The 17,974-nt window shown below is 40.9% G+C and overlaps 1 pseudogene across 1 annotated transcript; it reads right to left on the reverse strand.

Annotated features, from left to right (window-relative positions):
• Window positions 1-507: 507 nt before the first annotated feature.
• On the reverse strand, window positions 508-13,558 carry LOC145449930 (anaphase-promoting complex subunit 5-like; annotated as a pseudogene). The gene is made up of 12 exons (XR_013918381.1): window positions 13,545-13,558; window positions 9,807-9,936; window positions 7,527-7,613; window positions 7,233-7,412; window positions 7,044-7,182; window positions 6,903-6,980; window positions 6,142-6,263; window positions 5,189-5,327; window positions 3,763-3,912; window positions 3,260-3,410; window positions 1,274-1,373; window positions 508-1,150 (listed from the first exon to the last, which is right to left on the reverse strand). The product of XR_013918381.1 is annotated as an anaphase-promoting complex subunit 5-like (transcript).
• Between the last annotated feature and the right edge of the window lie 4,416 nt (window positions 13,559-17,974).

The raw sequence follows: 17,974 nt of genomic DNA on the forward strand, positions 1-17,974 counted from the left end.
CCTACGTTTCATATTCGACGGTCTTTCTGCGAGCGCAAACGTAAGGTCGAGGTCGCATATGTTGAACGACACTTTGTCTCGTAATCGCGAATATAGTTAGACTCAATCTGATACATTAGGAGTTCTCTCATTTTGACAAAGGGGCAACAATATTGAAAGCAAGAGATCGCGTGACAACATGATGCGCAAAGCGTGTAGAAAATTTTTACTTTTGAAAAATCTATGGCAAATTATTCTGCTTTATTGTTGTGTACGAAAAGATCTACCAATATGCGACTGCATGGCTCATGGATCTGCCAATGCTTCGTAACTGATATTTTAGTCATCACATCTCTAGCGTAGCGGCCAGACTAATCAAATTTTTGGTTGGCCTCGCAAGTTATCAATCTGTGCAATTCATTTTTTTTAGAATATTAGAAATTTCGGAAATAATCTCGCGGGCCACTCAAAACCTTCTCACGGGCCACATGTGGCCCGCGGGCCACGGGTTGGCCGGCCCTGCTCTAACTCGACCCTCTAGTCCAGTGGTTCTCAACCTTTTGTTAGACATGCCCCCTTTTATGACAGTGAAAAATTTCGCGCGCCCCTACCGTCATATCACAAGATCCAACCGGGATGCTAGCAACCCCAACAGATTGTTTGATGGCATGGAGGGATGACTGTTGATGAGAGAATTAAAAAATATGAAGTACGAATTTTTTTCTTCAGTTGACCGCTTCTTCACGGCCCCCTTCAGATGCTTTCACGCCCCCCAGGTTGAGAACCACTACTCTAGTCGCTAACTTGGACTTGACTCGGTGGTGAATTTAGAATGACTCGACTCAATACTAAAAAAGTGAGGATGACTTGCGACCCGGAACCTTGTTACAACCCTGCATTCCAGGCTGCATCAGACTTCACGGGTCAATGCATCTAATTGTTCCGCAACTGCTTCTCCATCAACATCCAAATATCGACACCCACAGTAGCACTGACTGGGATTTTCGACCCAGGAACTCATATCAGCAAGATCGTAGGACTAGAAAACGTCACGGAATCGATCTGCTTGAAAAGCGACGAAAACTTGTTCCTGTTCGAGACGACGTCTTCGAGTAAAGCGGGATCTGGCGATTGACTTCTTCTCAAGAGCAGCGACTTCTTGTGATACAATCTGGTAAAATGCAGACTAGAAAGCTTAACAATAAACATTGCAGATAGGCCCTACACATCAACGTAAAATTTTGATGAAATGGTGAAATCTGATTGAATGATATTGAATTATTGCGTCGCTCACCTTGCTAAATAATATGCTGCGTCTTTCCTTTTGTGTAGATCTTGTAATTTCTCAAATTCCCAATTTAGCTTCTCAATTACCGCGATGGCCTCATCGATATCTGAACGATAGTAAGCAGAGTTGTAAAATTCGAAAATACAGCTCTTCCAAATTCGATTAGAATTCTAACTACCCAGTATTTTTCCAAAGTAGATGATCATTCGATTCAATCATTCGAGATTTCATGCCGGTGATGTCATATTTAGTGATACTATTGTGGATGTACGACAGGGGCGGGCAACTTCTCGAGTCGGCGGGCCGGATATAGGAAAATTAAGTAGTTGGCGGGCCGGATTGCTGAATCGATACAACATTCGCCCATTTATCCACATTCCACATATACAAGGAATAAATCGCATTTAATGAATACATTTTAACGACAGTATTGTCACTTCAAAGTCATTTCTCGCCGATAATGACGAAGACAATGTGGCTTTGAGAATAGCATTGTCATACAGGCGCCGCCATGCCTGCTTCTATCTGATCAATCAACACACGGTGCAATCCTCAATTAAAATTTCAAGGAGTTCGATAACCCCGGCACCCCTAATTTACCAACACATATATTCGTTAGGGTTGAGTAGGTGACGAGATAGCATCGTTGTTCAACTGTGTGGCCTGAGAAATCTCGATAATGAATTCATGCGGTCCGCGACCTCTACGAGATTTGAAAAGTGGCCCACGACCCGTTTTGAGTTGGCGATCCCTGGTATAAGCAGTGTTTTCGTCTTACAAAAGCCTAGAAGTGTGCCGTGCTACAAGTCGGCGGTTACAGAATGAAAAATAAGAAATATCAGCCTGGTCTAATTGACCATTGTAGTCGACAAACACCATGATTACCACAAACGACATTAGGGTTGAGTACATCCCAAATGCCGATAATGCAAGCCTTCTCGCTTCGACGAACTTACGCGTAAGCTCCACTCTAGCACGCTGCGCATATACGTATATAATAACATGCACTATGCAGTCACTAAAATTTGACGTTGTAAGCCAGTAGTGGGAAATCTCGGCAGACTAGGGCCGCGGGCCACATTATCATGTAAAACGGAAAACTATGCGCGGGCCGGACAAAATCCCTTCGCGGGCCGGATCCGGCCCGCGGGCCGTATGTTGCCCACCCCTGATGTACGATGTTCTTTTCAATTCTCTACTAGTTGCTGAGGATTACCACTGACGAGTGTCAGCCGAAAATATTTGGGTTCATTTCAATATGAATAGATCATTTAATTGTATATTAAGTTCTGTACACCCAAAGAGCTCTTTAGATGGGAATTGGCATTACTGAATTGCCATAAACTTGGAACTTGAACAAAAATAAAAGTCCAGCTCTTACAAGCTGAAGAACGAAAAATGCCTGCACATCAAGCTTGGCTTGTTTTATACTGTACAATAGGGGTCTTCAAAAATGACTTTTTTTCTCAAATTGTACTGGCTACTTGATAAGGCCACCGTAAATACTATTTTATTCAAATCCAAATTTTTCGACGGCAATAACTCCGCTTCTACTGGTTGAAATTGAGCCAAATTTGGTGAACATCGTTTCTATAGACAACCTACCACTTTCACGGGGTGAACAGAAGATTTTGAAATTTTTGGTAATTTATTTTTATATAATGTTTTCCTGTAGCAATGCGGCTACTGGCTGGAATTGAACCAAATTTGGTGTGAAGGCTTAAATTAGGTAACCTAACAATTTTATCAAGTAGCCAGTACAATTTAAGAAAAAATGTCATTTTTGAAGACCCCTACTGTACAGTTCTCCTGTAGCATTTTCAGGAACACCAGAACACCAGGTCATTAGAATTAATATTACAACGTAGAAACATTTCACAAATTGTATTACCGATATTTCAGTCTCATTAGTCTAGTACGAAAGAACTATCCGAGTACTCCAAAAAATTTAAAAGTACTTTGTTACTGACTGCCTCGGTGTACAGTACAGACCTGACACAGTTGGGTGGTTGTTTGCAAACAAGGTGCACTTGGCCTCCACCATCTTCATGCAACATTTGTCCATCGCTGTTCCGTGTGTCAGGCATTCGTAAAAGCAGGATTGCAAGGTTCGTTTGGCGTTATTGAAACAGCTGGAATACATCTGTTTCCGACAAGGAGAGAGCATCAGCAGGGAAGATCAACACATTTGACATCCAACGTTTCAGCTTAGCTCCCAATGCCCATGTAATAGTGTATCCCAGTGGAAATTATCACAGTTGGAAAACTACAAAATTTTCAGCTTTTCAAATTAGATTTAAATTTGCACTACGGCGTCACAGTAATTTTTTTACATATTATAGTAGAATTAAAATTACTGAATTTCGAAAAGCTTGGAAATAGAATTACAAAAAAACTAAGTTTAGTTCACATCATATCATAGTTGTATTGAGACGGCAATCATATATATATATAAAATTAGGACGAAATGTATCCCAAAGAAAACCCAAGCTCACCTGTAACTGTGCAAGTAGCAGTTTCGACTTGACCAAAAATTTATGAAGGTAATGTTTTCCGGCCGTTGAAAGAGCTTTCAGTAAATAGTGCGTCGCGGCGGCATTGTCGCTGCTCTCGTCGAACAGAATGCAACCCAAATACATGAAAATCTGCCAAGGTTTGCGTTACAGTTTCAACACGGATTTGTTAACGACTATCCACAGGCGATCATCAGAGAAGTCCACAAGCAGTGCCAGGCTGGTACAACTAGAGAATTTTTAGTTTTTCGAAATTAGATTAGAATTACTGAACTAGCGAAAACTTGGAAATTGAATAGAGTTCTGTTCATATCAAATCGCAAATAGCTCTACACCCAACTTATCTCGTTTCGCACTATGCAATTCCCCTGTAGCATTTTAAGACTAAACCAGAAATTAGATCAGAATTAATATTAGAGCAAAGAAACATTTCACAAATTAGATTAGATTACTGGAATTATGCTCTGATTAGACAAGTTGAATTCTGTAGTTGCCAAAGTCTGAGTGGAGACCGGTATTTTTACAGTTTTGACTCGAGTCAAGTCGAGTCATTTTCAATTGAGGAAGAGTGAGGAAATTAGATAAACTACGGTGAATGCTGGGCATTCGGCACCACCCGAACAGAGCTGTAAAAAAGTGGGTTGAGCACAGGGTTGTAACCAAGTCTCAATGCTCCGATTCACAAGTCAATCTCACTTTTATAGTTTTGAGTCAAGTCGAGTCATTTTCAATTCACGACCGAGTCAAGTCCGAGTCCAAGTCAGCGAGCAGAGGGTCGAGTCCGAGTCATGGTGTTATGACTCGAGTACGAGTCCAAGTCATTGTGTCGACTGCTCAGTTTCCAGTTAAAGTCTTGTTAAGCCCAGTTTTTATAACTCTGTTTGGTGATATCGAATGGTTCGCATTTATAACATAAGAATTTTGCTGACTTTTAGCAGTTACTGCTCGCATTTCCAAGTACTAGTACCAATAGACGAAATCCCAATAGTGCAAAATTACAATGAAATGTCGGTCTTGGCCGCCTGAGTCTCGAGTCATATGACTTGGTTCAGGTCATGCACAATGACTCGAGTCCAAGTCGAGTCATTTCCGTATTTTTAGAAAATGACTCGAGTCAATTCGAGTCATCAAAAAATCGTAACTCGAGTCATTACAACCCTGGTTGAGCATTACATGTACTCGACACCGGTACTGAACAACAAACACAGTGACTTGGACTTCTGCTCCGTGGCTTTGACTTGACCTTGAAATTAACATGACTCGACTTGACTCGAATCAAAGACATAAAACTAAGATTGACTTGTGACTCGGAACCTTGCGACTTGGTTACCTTACAACCTTGTCTTCACGCCATCAAGATCTCCGCAAGCGAGCGTCTGTACATGGCGCATTTGTTATTCTTAAATACCTGGCAACGAAGTTCTGCGGAACATTGACGCAAGTCGTGATTGTCATTCGGTTTATCGGCAATATCGGTCTGCAGTAATTTTTGAAGAATATCGTGCGCTTTCACCTGATCCCCGCTAAGATACAATCTCTCAGCCTTCCTATAAAAAAAATCGAACACCGTGTTACAAGCGCAAGACATTGGAAGGCAGTCAAAGTCGCCAGCAATGGCAAGTAGAGGAAACGTAAATATTTGTAGGTAATTATAGAGAACAGTTTCTGTTTTCTAAGCCAAGAACACTTGATTTTTTACTTACTTGGCACTCGCTCTTACTGGAGTGGAAATTTACATCACTACTTCTACTTGAGTACGACGATAACTACTTTGACCACGTCTGTAACCACTTCAGTAAGTCGGACTCGAGTCACGATTTTTTGGTGACTCGACTCGAGTCATTGTTTCAAATGCGTAAAATGACTCGACTCAAGTCAATTTTTGCTGTACCTCGACTTGTACTAGAGTCTTTGTGCATTCCCTGAACAAAGTCATATGACTCGAGACTAGGACGGCCAAAACAGACATTTCATTGTAACTTCGAAGAATAGTAACGTCACCATAATACTGGTATTTCGTCTATCAGTCCAGATACTTTGAAAATAAGACCATATATTGTTAAGACTGAGGAAAACTACGATATTTTGAATGCGAGCCATTCTATATTACTTCAGCAGAGTTGAAAAATGTGGGTTGAACCGGATAATTGAAAATGACTCGACTTGACTCGAGAGTCAATACCATAAAAGTGAGATTAACTTGAGACTCGGAACCTCACGACTTGTTTACAATCCTGCTGAACACCAAGTAAAAGATGCATCAAAATCAACAACGACACCACGAAACTAATTGGAGCAAGTGAGAATTCTGCGAATTACAAAATTATTTATCATACAATTCACCAAACGTTACCGACTCACCGAAATTCCGCTTCAGACTCGTCGAAAGCGACCAAATCAATCTCGGCTTGGGAGGCTTCCGAATATTTGCAGCTCCTCAAAGCCATGATGTGTTTCAGCCGAAGTTCCGTGACTAGCCACAACTGTCAGAAAACACGCGTCCATAATACAAGGAAAAGTGGTATCAATATATAATGCATGGTAAAAATTGGGCGTTGGCAAATTCAAATTTCAAATATGTGCCTTTCAAGAGACCACAAAGCATAGAATACCGGTTTTACATCACACTAAAGACAATTTGGTATTTTTCCGACCATACCTATGTCATTGCACTTTGTGACAACGCTGTGTCTCAATCACGACTTCACAGGAATGTCATTTCTACTAACATTCATAGTTGTGTACCATGCACATGTCTCGTATGCCGTGATACGACCAAACGATGTTTCAAAGCTTCCACAGTGAAAAATGCTATCAAACCTATAATTTTTGTTGATAAATAACTCTCAGTGGGCAGGAGAGTATAATTTCAGTACTCGTAAAATAATCATATCTCAATTCTTGATTTACAATTGAATAGAATATTCATATTGAAATAAAACCGAATATTTTTGGCTGACACTCGTCAGGGGCAATCGTCAGCAACTATTAGAGTATTGGAAAGAAGACTATATATATATGTATATATATGTAATGCTCGATTCAGATTTGAGTACTAGCAATCATTGTGCTTGCTCCTAAACTTAATAAAATTAAAAAACTAATTTAAAAGCATGCATTACTTTGCTGTGTTCGGATCCCATAGGAAATCTGTGCTTCAAATGTTGTACGATTTCTTGAGACCCAGCAATTTCGCCTGACTGCAACCAATAGAGTAATGCAGTGATTGATTTAACTTGACAGTGTGGAAGAGATGATAATACCTCGTGAAGTATCTCACATAGATGACAGAGAGATATTGCAATATCCGAAGTATTCGGTTGCCACGAATAGGAATGATATCCTTGGTATCCCGTTCTGTGATTGGACAGCGCCATCTAGCAAAACAAGCTAGCCATTTGCCTGCAATAAAACGATATCGTCAGAACATTGAAGGTGACGGTGAAAGCTACGTTTTGCCGTATAATCTCCAGAGCGCGGCTTTGTAAGCGTAACCCGTCAGATTTAAACTTTGATTCGCGTTCGATCGGGCCAGGGTTTCGTTTGCCGCTAACTTTGTGAATATACTGCGCGGCCTCTTGGCCGTCATAGCTTGTTTGGTAGCGTCCCTCAACAGCTTTGGAAGCTAAGGGCTAAAATATGTAATGGAAGACATGAAGTGAAAATACATTGGTTTTGTAAGTTATTTTCATCGATGACAGACTCAAGTAAAGGTAGACCGATGATATCTAAGATAGAATACTTACGTAAAGTTTCATTGCTATGGTCGGCTTCAATTGGTGATCCAGCAATGACAGTTGAACATTGTCCGGATCCAACTCTGCCATCAAGCACTGAAACCGTACTTTATTTCAGTAAACGAGCAAACTCATAGACACAAACAGGTAGTTTTAAGCAGGCGCGTAGCCAGCCAAAAAATAAGGAAAGAAAGGAAAGAAAGGACGTAGTTTATTTTTGTCCTTGATGTTTTTGCGGCATATACACCGACTCATGATACACATACACACGATCTGCGCACATGCAGACCATGAGTGCATGATGTGCATATGCTGCTGGACAAGGAAGTACAGATATAGCCTTTACGGCTTTCTAAGTCATGCACCACCCCTCCATGCCATCCCAGTAATGCATGAGCGCCAAGCAGGGAAGCCATGGATACCAGTGTTACTAATCAGGTCTTTGGTCTGACCCGGCCGGGAATCGAACCCACGACCTACCGATCAAGAAGCGGGACGCTTTACCATTACGTTATCTTGTCGGTAGGGGGGGTTGAAATAAAAGGGGGGCGTCGGTTTTTTCCGAATTTAGTAACGTAGCATTGACTCATTAGGGTTAAGTACATGCGATGCGTAAATAACGAATATACAAAATCCCCGTGTTCGCGATTATAGGCGTATGATAAGCTTGTCGACGAGTCCGGAAGTGCTGTTAATTAGCGACTCCCTGATCTGTCGTGAACAATGAAATACGCACGCGTCGAACATTTGAATACGCGCGCTCATCAACGCGGTGAACAATTAAATACGCCCGCTCATCAATGCGCCTTGCGTCTTACGTAGCCTCGGCGACGATTTAGGCAAGTAAAAATGTACGAGTTTTTATGGAATATGTGCTATAATGACGCCGATTTCAGATGGTTCAAACCTTTACCTCTTATAACTCAAGCCTACTGGACTATAACTGAAGACTAGTGGAAATCAATTACGCATGTACGCACGCGTCGAACATGATTGCGGACATTCGATGTCATTCAGTTACGAGATGTCACTCTTTAATCACAATCGCTAATCAGCATATACTTAATAGCATTTTATCTAAGCCATCGAGAAATAGGAGCCAAAGCATGGTAGGCCCAAGACGCGGTAGTTAGGCTAGCGATATCTTTAGTACTAGGCCTATTCCAGATGCGATTGTGTAGGCCTACGAAGATATCGTGCACACCAAGCCAATGCAGATGTGATTGTGAAGGCCAGTGACGATATCGTGCGCCGCGGGCCTATTGCAGACGTGATTATTCAAGCCAGCGGAATCAGGCTTGTTGGAGACGCGGTAAATCAGGCTAGTAATGATTGCCTAACGCGCGACAATGAATGACCTGATTTCGCCAATCATCTCAGCGGGAGATCGTGTCGCGTTACATTGTGCAGTGCAATGCGCACAGACGAATCTCGCTAATTAGCAACACGTCTTTCGTTAATTGGCCGCGCCTTTCGTTAATTAGCCGCGCGCAATACTGACAATATGACTTATTAAATAGCAAACGAGTATTAGCGTCAGAGCGGTCATTTAAAAAGAGCAAGGTTTCGCGTTAAAGGAGGGGTTTCGCGTTTCTAAAGGAAGGGGTTTCGACCCCCGAAACCCCCCCCCCCCTGGCTACGCGCCTGGTTTTAAGCATAATTATAATTAATCATACCAAAGCTAGACATTTGTTTGAGCGGCAGTATATGGCAGTGGGCTAATTATATATCACTCGAGTAATAGAAGTAAACAAAATCTACTTGAGTACTGGGAACGAGAAGAAGTACTTTGTTACTGACGAGTGATGGTAACTAGAAAATTTTCATCCTTTTCAAAAATTATAATTTGCAAAAACTTGGATTCCGAAATGGAATCGATATAAACTGAACATACTTTTTGTTGTATTTTTGTCTGGCTCGGAAAATTAATTTAATTTCCAAGTTGAACAACAGGAATATTGTCAGCTATACCAAATTGGATTAGAACTACAATTATAGCTCCCGTACCCAGTTTTCCCCCAAATTAGATTAGACTTCGAATTGATTTGAAATTCCAGTGTTTGTGACAATACGATTGTCGATATACAATGTTCTTTTCAATTCTCAACTAGTTACTTACGATTACCCCTGACGAGTGTCAGCCGAAAATATTCGGGTTCATTCCAATATGGATATATGATTCAATTGTACATTAGAGTTGGGATAAAATCAATTTAAAAATAAGATCGAAATTAGTTTACTGGCACAGCGTTAATTCGTAAGCAACACACTTCACAACAAACGCCTTACCATAGCGTGCTGCAAGCATCTTGTATCGCCAGCAAGTTGACACAAATCGACAGCCTCCCTCGTTGCTGAGATGGCGGCGTTTTTGTGGCCCAGCTTGTAATAAAACTGAGCGAGATGCAGAGCTGCAAATCTAAAGTGACACGTGTTAGAGCACACTAGAAGAGCTAGGTGATTCTGGTAGTCTAATTATAGTAATTGGAGAGAAATACCGGTAATGTAATTCTAATCTAATTTGTGAAATGTTTCAGTGCTTAAATTCTATTTCTAGTCTAATTTCTGTTTTTCCTGAAAATGCTGCAGGTGAACTCTATACAGTGCGGAACGAGCCAAGCTCGCTGTAGAGTAGGGCTGTTCAAAAATAAACTTTTCCTTCAGATTTCACCGGCTACTTGATAAAATTGTTAGGTTGGTTAGAAAAACGCTGCACACCAACTTTGGCTCCATTCCAACCAGTATGAGCGAGATTCTTGCAGTAGAAAGTTTTGAATTTATCATTAAAAAACAAAAAATAAAATTTCAAAATTTCTCCGTCGACGCCATAAAATTGTTATGCTGTCATCTGACATGATGCACATCAAATTTGGCTCAATTCCAACCACTAGAAGCGAAGTTATTTCTGTAGAAAATTTTGGATTTGAATAAAATAGTATTGACGGTGACTAACTCTTTAATTAATTGTTATAAAATCATGGAATTAGAAATTTTTCTACAACAATAACAAAGTTGGTGCGCATCATTTTTTTAACCAACCTAACAATTTTATCGAGTAGCCAGTGAAATCTGAAGGAAAAGCTTTTTTTCGATCAGCCCTACTGTACTGCCATTCTTATGCTCGGATTTGATAGGAACTGAACTTAATTTTTATTATATTTCTTGCCAACTAATTCATTTGTCTACAAATGCATGCTGGCAGAATCTTTCACACCAACAAACCAGCCATTATTTTTAATGTGAAGTTTAGGGCTTGTATCAGCCATCAGGGTATATAATGCCACATCTTTTTTAATTCAATTCCATCCTCGAGTTAACTATTTTCAATTCAATTACAATATTTATGGGGTGGGGGAGCCTATGGTACCATAACCAAATCAAGCAAAATGTTTGAATCAACTAATCACTTAACAACAGAAACACGCCTACAGCCCTACACATATAGAGGTTGCAAATCATAGTTTACTGTGTTGCTTGATCGCTATAACGAGGTAATTGAAAGTCTAAATGTCGATTTACGGGTAATATGTATGTGCCAATAATTTTGTTGTTTTGGGCGTAAATCGAAACGTGATTTTACTCCCAACATTTGAGTTGATATAATCAAATAATCTATTTTATTCTTGAAGGTGGTCACAGGTCCCATGGTTGTGTCACTCGTGTGCCTTTGGACCTACCGAGTGGGGACCAATGATGCGTTCGAGCAACAAATTTTGAACGTTCATGAAAATTTTTTGAAAAAGCGGATATTCATGTAAATGTCCAAGATACGTAGAGCTTAGCTTGGATCAAAGTGTTGAGCCAGCAAAAGATATATTATCGGCTGAAGATTTGAGGGCCAGAGATCATTTTGAAATTTTTGATCCATCGCAGGGTTGTAACCAAGTCACAAGGCTACGAGTCACAAGTCAATCTCACTTTTATAGTTTTGACTAGAGTAAAGTCGAGTCATTTTCAATTTATTACCGAGTCAAGTCCGAGTCCAAATCATCGAGCAGAGGTTCGAGTCCGAGTCATAGTGTTAGGACTCGAGTCCGAGTCCAAGTCATTGTGTTGACTGTATACTAATTTTCCTCATATTTAGCCGTTTCTGGTCGCATTTTCAAATAGACAAAATCCCAATAAGGTGGTTACTTTACTATTCTTCGAAATTACAATGAAATGTCGGTCTTTGCCGTCTGAGACTCGAGTCATATGACTTGGTTCGAGTCATGAGCAATGACTCGAGTCCAAGTTGAGTCAATACACAGGTTGACTCCAGTCGAGTCATAAAAAAATCGTGACTGGAGTCGAGTCATGACTCGAGTCATTACAAGCCTGATCCATCGGTACCACATCTTTCCTATGCAATTACGAGATTACATTTGTCAGGTAGATTGATTCTAACTTGTTTCCAGGATGCGTGTGACGGCTGTGGTCGATGGACGCACGAGCACTGTTGCCCGGGACAGCAGATACCTGATCCTGATTTTTATTGCATGCTATGTACCCAGATGTAAATTATGATGTTTATATATTTATTGGGGACATTTTACCGTGGTTCCACTGCTGATTTCTATGTGACTTCTACTGTGGTTCCGCTGCTTATTTCTTTGTGACTTTTTCTGTGGTTTTGTTGCTTGCTTCTTGATAATTTTACTGTGGTATTCGTTGCATATTTCTTATTGCGGTTTCATTACATACTGCAGTGGTCGGGAACCTTTTTCGTCCGAAGAGCCATTTTGGCCCAATTTTTTCCATTTTAACTCCCAAAGAGCCATACATGTCAATCAACTGTTACGTCACAATTTAAAATTTGTGACGTCATGGTAGCACTTATACAATCTCACTACAGGGCATTCATCGTGTTGCCTATTTTTTCTGTAAAAACTCGTACTAATGATGCTGGTATAACCTTATTCGAGCATGCAAACCTTGAGTTACGAGAACGTAGCTTCGTAGTGATCCTCCTATTAAATGCGAGAACCCATGGTCACATGCGTAAGTGGAGCCAAACATGGTCACTACAGCAGCATACCCAATGTATGGAGCGTTACATCATTGAGGCAATTCGTCACCAGTCGCCAGGATGAGTGAACGAAAATTGTGAAACCTTCAATTGCTTTTGTCATTTTTATCGATGTTCATGAATGACTGAATTTCGAACATTTTCCTTCCTAAATTAGTAAATTTGCATACTTCTTATTCGAAAATAAAGCCTGAAACGATAGGCTATGCACAGACGGGCCAAGCTTCACCATTAGTACCGCAATTCATCGTAAATAGTTTACAATTTATAATAACTGATGTTAATTGAATGTAAGATGGTCGCACTGATTCCGAATATCTAAATACTGCTCGACTTTTCAATTCTCAAAGTGAAAGGCGGGAACATATAACGTTGCGCCAAACGCCTACATTATGTCGCCGGTACTACAAAACGACTTACCTATCAAGAACGTGGATAGTAGGGACGGTATGAACGTGAGGTTCACGTTCGCCTTGATAATCTCATAAATTTTACAGGCTTTGTTACAAATTTACTACATGTCGTCTGCGAATGATGCTTATTCAGCTTCAGCATTGTGGCATTATGTGGTCCGAGTCGTCGCTAGGTAACGCGTACTGTACGTACACTAATATATATCACTTCACTGAAATGTAGGGTCGGAATTAGCAATATGACGTCACGTGGCACACATACAGAACCTTTCAAAAAGGTTCGCGTTCACACGAACCTGAACCTTTCAGAGGTTCACACCATCTCCAGTGGATAGCTATGGCGTTGTTTGTAATTCGAGTTTGTAATTATGAACGTTACTTCTAAGGCAATTCATGTCGCGCCGCAGATCACGAAGACAGTGCGCATTTATTTGATAACTGCGTTGTCATATGGGCATCGCCATGTCTGCTATTCTCTTTCATCAATCAACGTATCGTGCAATCCAAGATTTCGAGTCGGGTACATCGAATTCGCGAGTGATATTAGTCGCGGGGCGACAGTAACCTAAATTTGGGGATTTTGAAAAGGGGGTCCGAGTCCCTTACCCTGAAGACGGCATTGTCTTTACCTCTCAAAAGACATGTTTAATTTATACAGTCACGAGAATAATTATTCAGGTCGTGATGAAAATTAACGAACAAGTTGCTGCAATATTGATCAATTCAGTGAAAAATTAGATATTTGGCAAAGAGCCATATCTTATACCCAAAAGAGCCTTATATGGCTCGCGAGCCATAGGTTCCCGACCGCTGACATACTGTAGCCTATCTACAGACTTGGGTCTGAAATTCGTTGCAAGTGTACAAATAAAGGGTTGGGTTCAAGTCACTACCTTCGAGTCACAAGTCATTGCACATTTTGACTCACTCGAGTCAAGTCAAGTCATTTTAGCAAAGTGACTTGAGTCGAGTCAAGTCATACGAAAAAGGTGACTTGAGTCAAGTCATGACTCGAGTCATCCCAGCACTGATATGGGGTGGTGACAGGGTTGTGACCAAGTCAATTTGACTCGAGTCATTTTCAATTCACCACCGAGTCAATTCCGAGAGCACTGGGTTTAGTCCAAGTCATGGTGTTTATTGTTCCCCCATCCGGTTCAGCTTTAGGTCACTTCTGTGGAACTCTCGGGGGTCATATCGAAGGCCTCGGATAATTCATATGTTCGTTTATTGTAACAGATAAAAGGCAGGTTTAGGGCCTATTTTTCATTTATCAGTCCTTATTCTTGAATAAGCCCTAGAATGAGTAAATCCATTTTTAAGAAAATAACTCAGGTCAGCAAAAAATTGTGAGTCGAGCTAGTAGTATAACGACAGGAGGTGATCAAGTAGGTCATTTTTGAATCTGAACATACAATCATTTGGGATTCTGCCAACGCTTATTATGAAAAAAATGTAACAATATGCAATCTTCGGTATCATATAGTTGCGAGAACTCAATAGTCGCGCCATGAAAGGATTTAGCCTCTGCTCAGTTTATCGAGACACCAGACGCCAAACGCCGTATAGCTATAGCTACTCGGTGTCTGAACATAGCAGACGCCAAACGCCGTGTAGCTACTCGGCGTCTCAACATAACAGACGCCAAACGTCGTATAGATACTCGGCGTCTCACCATGCCAGACGTCAAACGCCGTATAGCTACTTGGCGTCTCAGAAAACCAGACGCCAAACGCCGTATGGGCATTCGGCCGCCGCTCGGCGTTTGGCGTCTGGCCTCTGAGCGGGTTTAACCCCTACTCCTCGCATGGTGTCTACAACTAAATATATAACTATACTGTGTCAAGTACAGCAAAAATTTTATTCATATATTATAAAATGTGATTTTTTTCGTGCCAGGCGAGAATGCACAATAGCGAATCACATTTTAACGATGCTTGGAAATACATTGAATCCCCCTATTATTGGTGCTGCGGCCCGTGGCGCAATCAAAAAGTAGGAAATTGGCCCGCGAGCACATTTGAGTTTGAGACCTCGCTGCTCTACCTGTATGGAATCGGTGTCTTGTGTTCACACAATTCTTGATTTTTTTTAATATAATTTTTAATTACTTTCCTATCTAATACCGAATACTGTGCATGCATATTTTCTGTACCACCACCACTGCCGTGTATTATGTATTTTGGTTGGATGAAAATAAAGACTCTCTCTCTTTAACTTGGAGAATCATCGCTTCTCCCATGTTATATAAGACAAAACGTACCGAGATTCACCCAGGTATCACCAGAGGTGGTCAGCAGCTGTATCAGCTGCATCACAACTGTATCAGCTGTAACCAGGGTCGTAACTGCCGCATCCCAAACCCCCCAATTGGGGGGGGCGAGCTCGATGAAGGGGCCCCAAAATTATTCCGTGAATTGTCATTTGACTATATTGCGGGCCTGCTATATATCGCTGGGCTCAGTCTGCAAGGAATGGGTTATTCGGCGCCAGGACATATGTCGATATCGAATGCTTCGACCAACATGCGTCAATCATTTTGTGCCTAGGTTTTATAGTGGACGGTCTTTCTTCGAGCGCAAACGCAAAGTCGCATATGTTGAACGACACTTTATTGTCTCGTAATCGCGAATATAGTTAGACTCAATCTGATACATTAGGCGTTCATTCATTTTCACAAAGGGGTAACAATATTAAAAGCAAGAAATCGAGTGACAACATGTTGCGCGAAGCGTGTATAAAATTTTTACTTATGATAAATCTATGGCAAATTATTCTGCTTCATTGCAGTGTACGAAGATCTACCAGAATGTGACGGGCTCGTGGATCTGCCAATGCGTCGGAACTGATATTTCAGTCATCACATCTCAAGTCTTGCGGCCAGACTAATCAAATTCTTGGTTGGCCTTGCAAGTTCACAATCTGTGCAATCCATTTTTAGTAATATTACTAATTTCGGAAATTACCTCGCAGGCCACATGTGGCCCGCGGGCCACGGGTTGGCCGGCCCTGATATAAGAGAACACCTCGTACGTAGCAAACATAGCGAGTCCGCACATGTAAAAATGGCAACGTACGAGTAAAGGCGGCTTTCAGGTGATTTACAACCTAGGACATTGGTTCTCAACCTTTTTCTCTTCGCGGACCCCTTTTGGGCCGCCAGGGACTTCGCGGACCCCCTCAAATTTTCGATCAAAATCAGCTCAATTATCGTACAATCGTCATCTGTCTTGCGCAAATATCAACTGTAGGCTTGTGAGAAACAGCCACAAAATGACTTTGAATGAAAATAACATCATACTATATTGTCTTGAAAATCCGGGTCTTCGATTTGATCTAACGAGTGCCGAAAATGTTTCCACAAATTTAGGTTCTGACGAATGTAATATTAACGAGTAACCCTTCCAACGACACCTTTCGGTGTGATCACGGCATATATGGTCGCAAAATTGAGGAACACAGTCTTTAATTAACATATAACATCCAGCCTAGTCATTTATAACTAGCATCTCATCTTGAAGTTATTCTGGAATAGTGGTCATGTATATCATTGTAGAAAATGGGCTTCGTTGCGATGTTTCAATTCTTTGATTTGGACTAGTTAACAACAAAAAAATCAGGAATTGCTATTTCAACCGACCCCAACAAAACGTCTCTAAACAGCAATATGATTGTATCAGTAGGCTATTGGCAATTCGGCAATTAAAATGAGTTTGTACAGTAGGATATTTTATCCCAGAAAACCATTCTAATGATCTGAGTCTTGAGGTTTTAGCAAGTATCAAGCGAAACTGTCGCATGTTTCCCTAATATAAAAAAAATTACAAATTACGTTAAAAATAATTTTACAAATCTATAGGGGCTTCGCGGACCCCTGGTTAAGAACCGCTGACCTAGGAGATCACCTGGGAGGTTGAAGCGAGTCGGTCAATATTCAGGCAACTTTGCTATGTAGGATTTTAACTGGGTAGGACAACTTACGAGGTCGGTACGCATATCGTATACAAATAATACATAGCTATAGTCAATACTTAGTCAACTAGGTATGTTTGCTATGTATACGATATACGTAGCAAACATAGCGAGTCCGCACAAGTATAAATGGCAACGTACGAGTAAAGACGGCTTTCAGGTGATTTACAACCTAGGAGATCACCTGGTAGGTTGAAGCGAGTCGGTCAATACTCAGGCAACTTTGCTATGTAGGATTTTATCTGGGTAGGACAACTTTCGTATACAAATAATACATAGCTATAGTCAATACTTAGTCAACTAGGTATGTTTGCTATGTATACGATATACGTAGCAAACATATATAGCGAGTCCGCACAAGTAAAAATGGCAACGTACGAGTAGGCTAAAGATAGCTTTCAGGAGCGCCGCAAAAGGCAGGGCGAGGGACTGAGCTTTAATAGGAGGCATGAAATTGGAGTGAAGTGATGTCACATTGGCGTGGTGACTGATGAGCAGACTTGTGCTAACTACGGGATTTTCGAAATCAGCAACTAGAACCACTCAAAAAACCCGTTAGTTAGTTAGTTTACCATCAACTAGCTAAATGTTTAGTTTGTGCAAGTCTGCTCATGAGATAGCGAACGAATTGATGTCACAACATTTTTCCAGATTTAACTCCAGTATTAAGTCTGAAAATTTTAAAAGTGCCCTCCTTTCTCGATTCTAAAATATGGTAACCCTACCTACACGCAGCTCAGTGTCATTTTCTTCGCATAACGCTGACTCAATACTCCAGTGAACCCACTCCAAAACGATGCGTTCATTACATTTTTAGGCATGTATGCTTCGCATAGTAAAAATCAAGTTTGTTAAAGGCACGTAAAAAATAACTGGTACGGCCGTTACTGTTCGCTATCCGAGTTTTCCAATACCTGCCTCGGACGAAAGTAGGGCTGGGCACAATGATTCGAGTACTCGAATCTGAATCGAATAGTAAAAGATGATTTTTTTCGAGTGCCGAAATTATACGCTCATCGCCACTGAAAGTTAATTTATCAACGATCAATTAAAGTTTCGCTAGT

Source organism: Botryllus schlosseri, chromosome 11, assembly GCF_051294905.1.
Source record: "Botryllus schlosseri isolate E-star chromosome 11, Bs_hap1, whole genome shotgun sequence".
Lineage (NCBI taxonomy): Eukaryota > Metazoa > Chordata > Ascidiacea > Stolidobranchia > Styelidae > Botryllus > Botryllus schlosseri.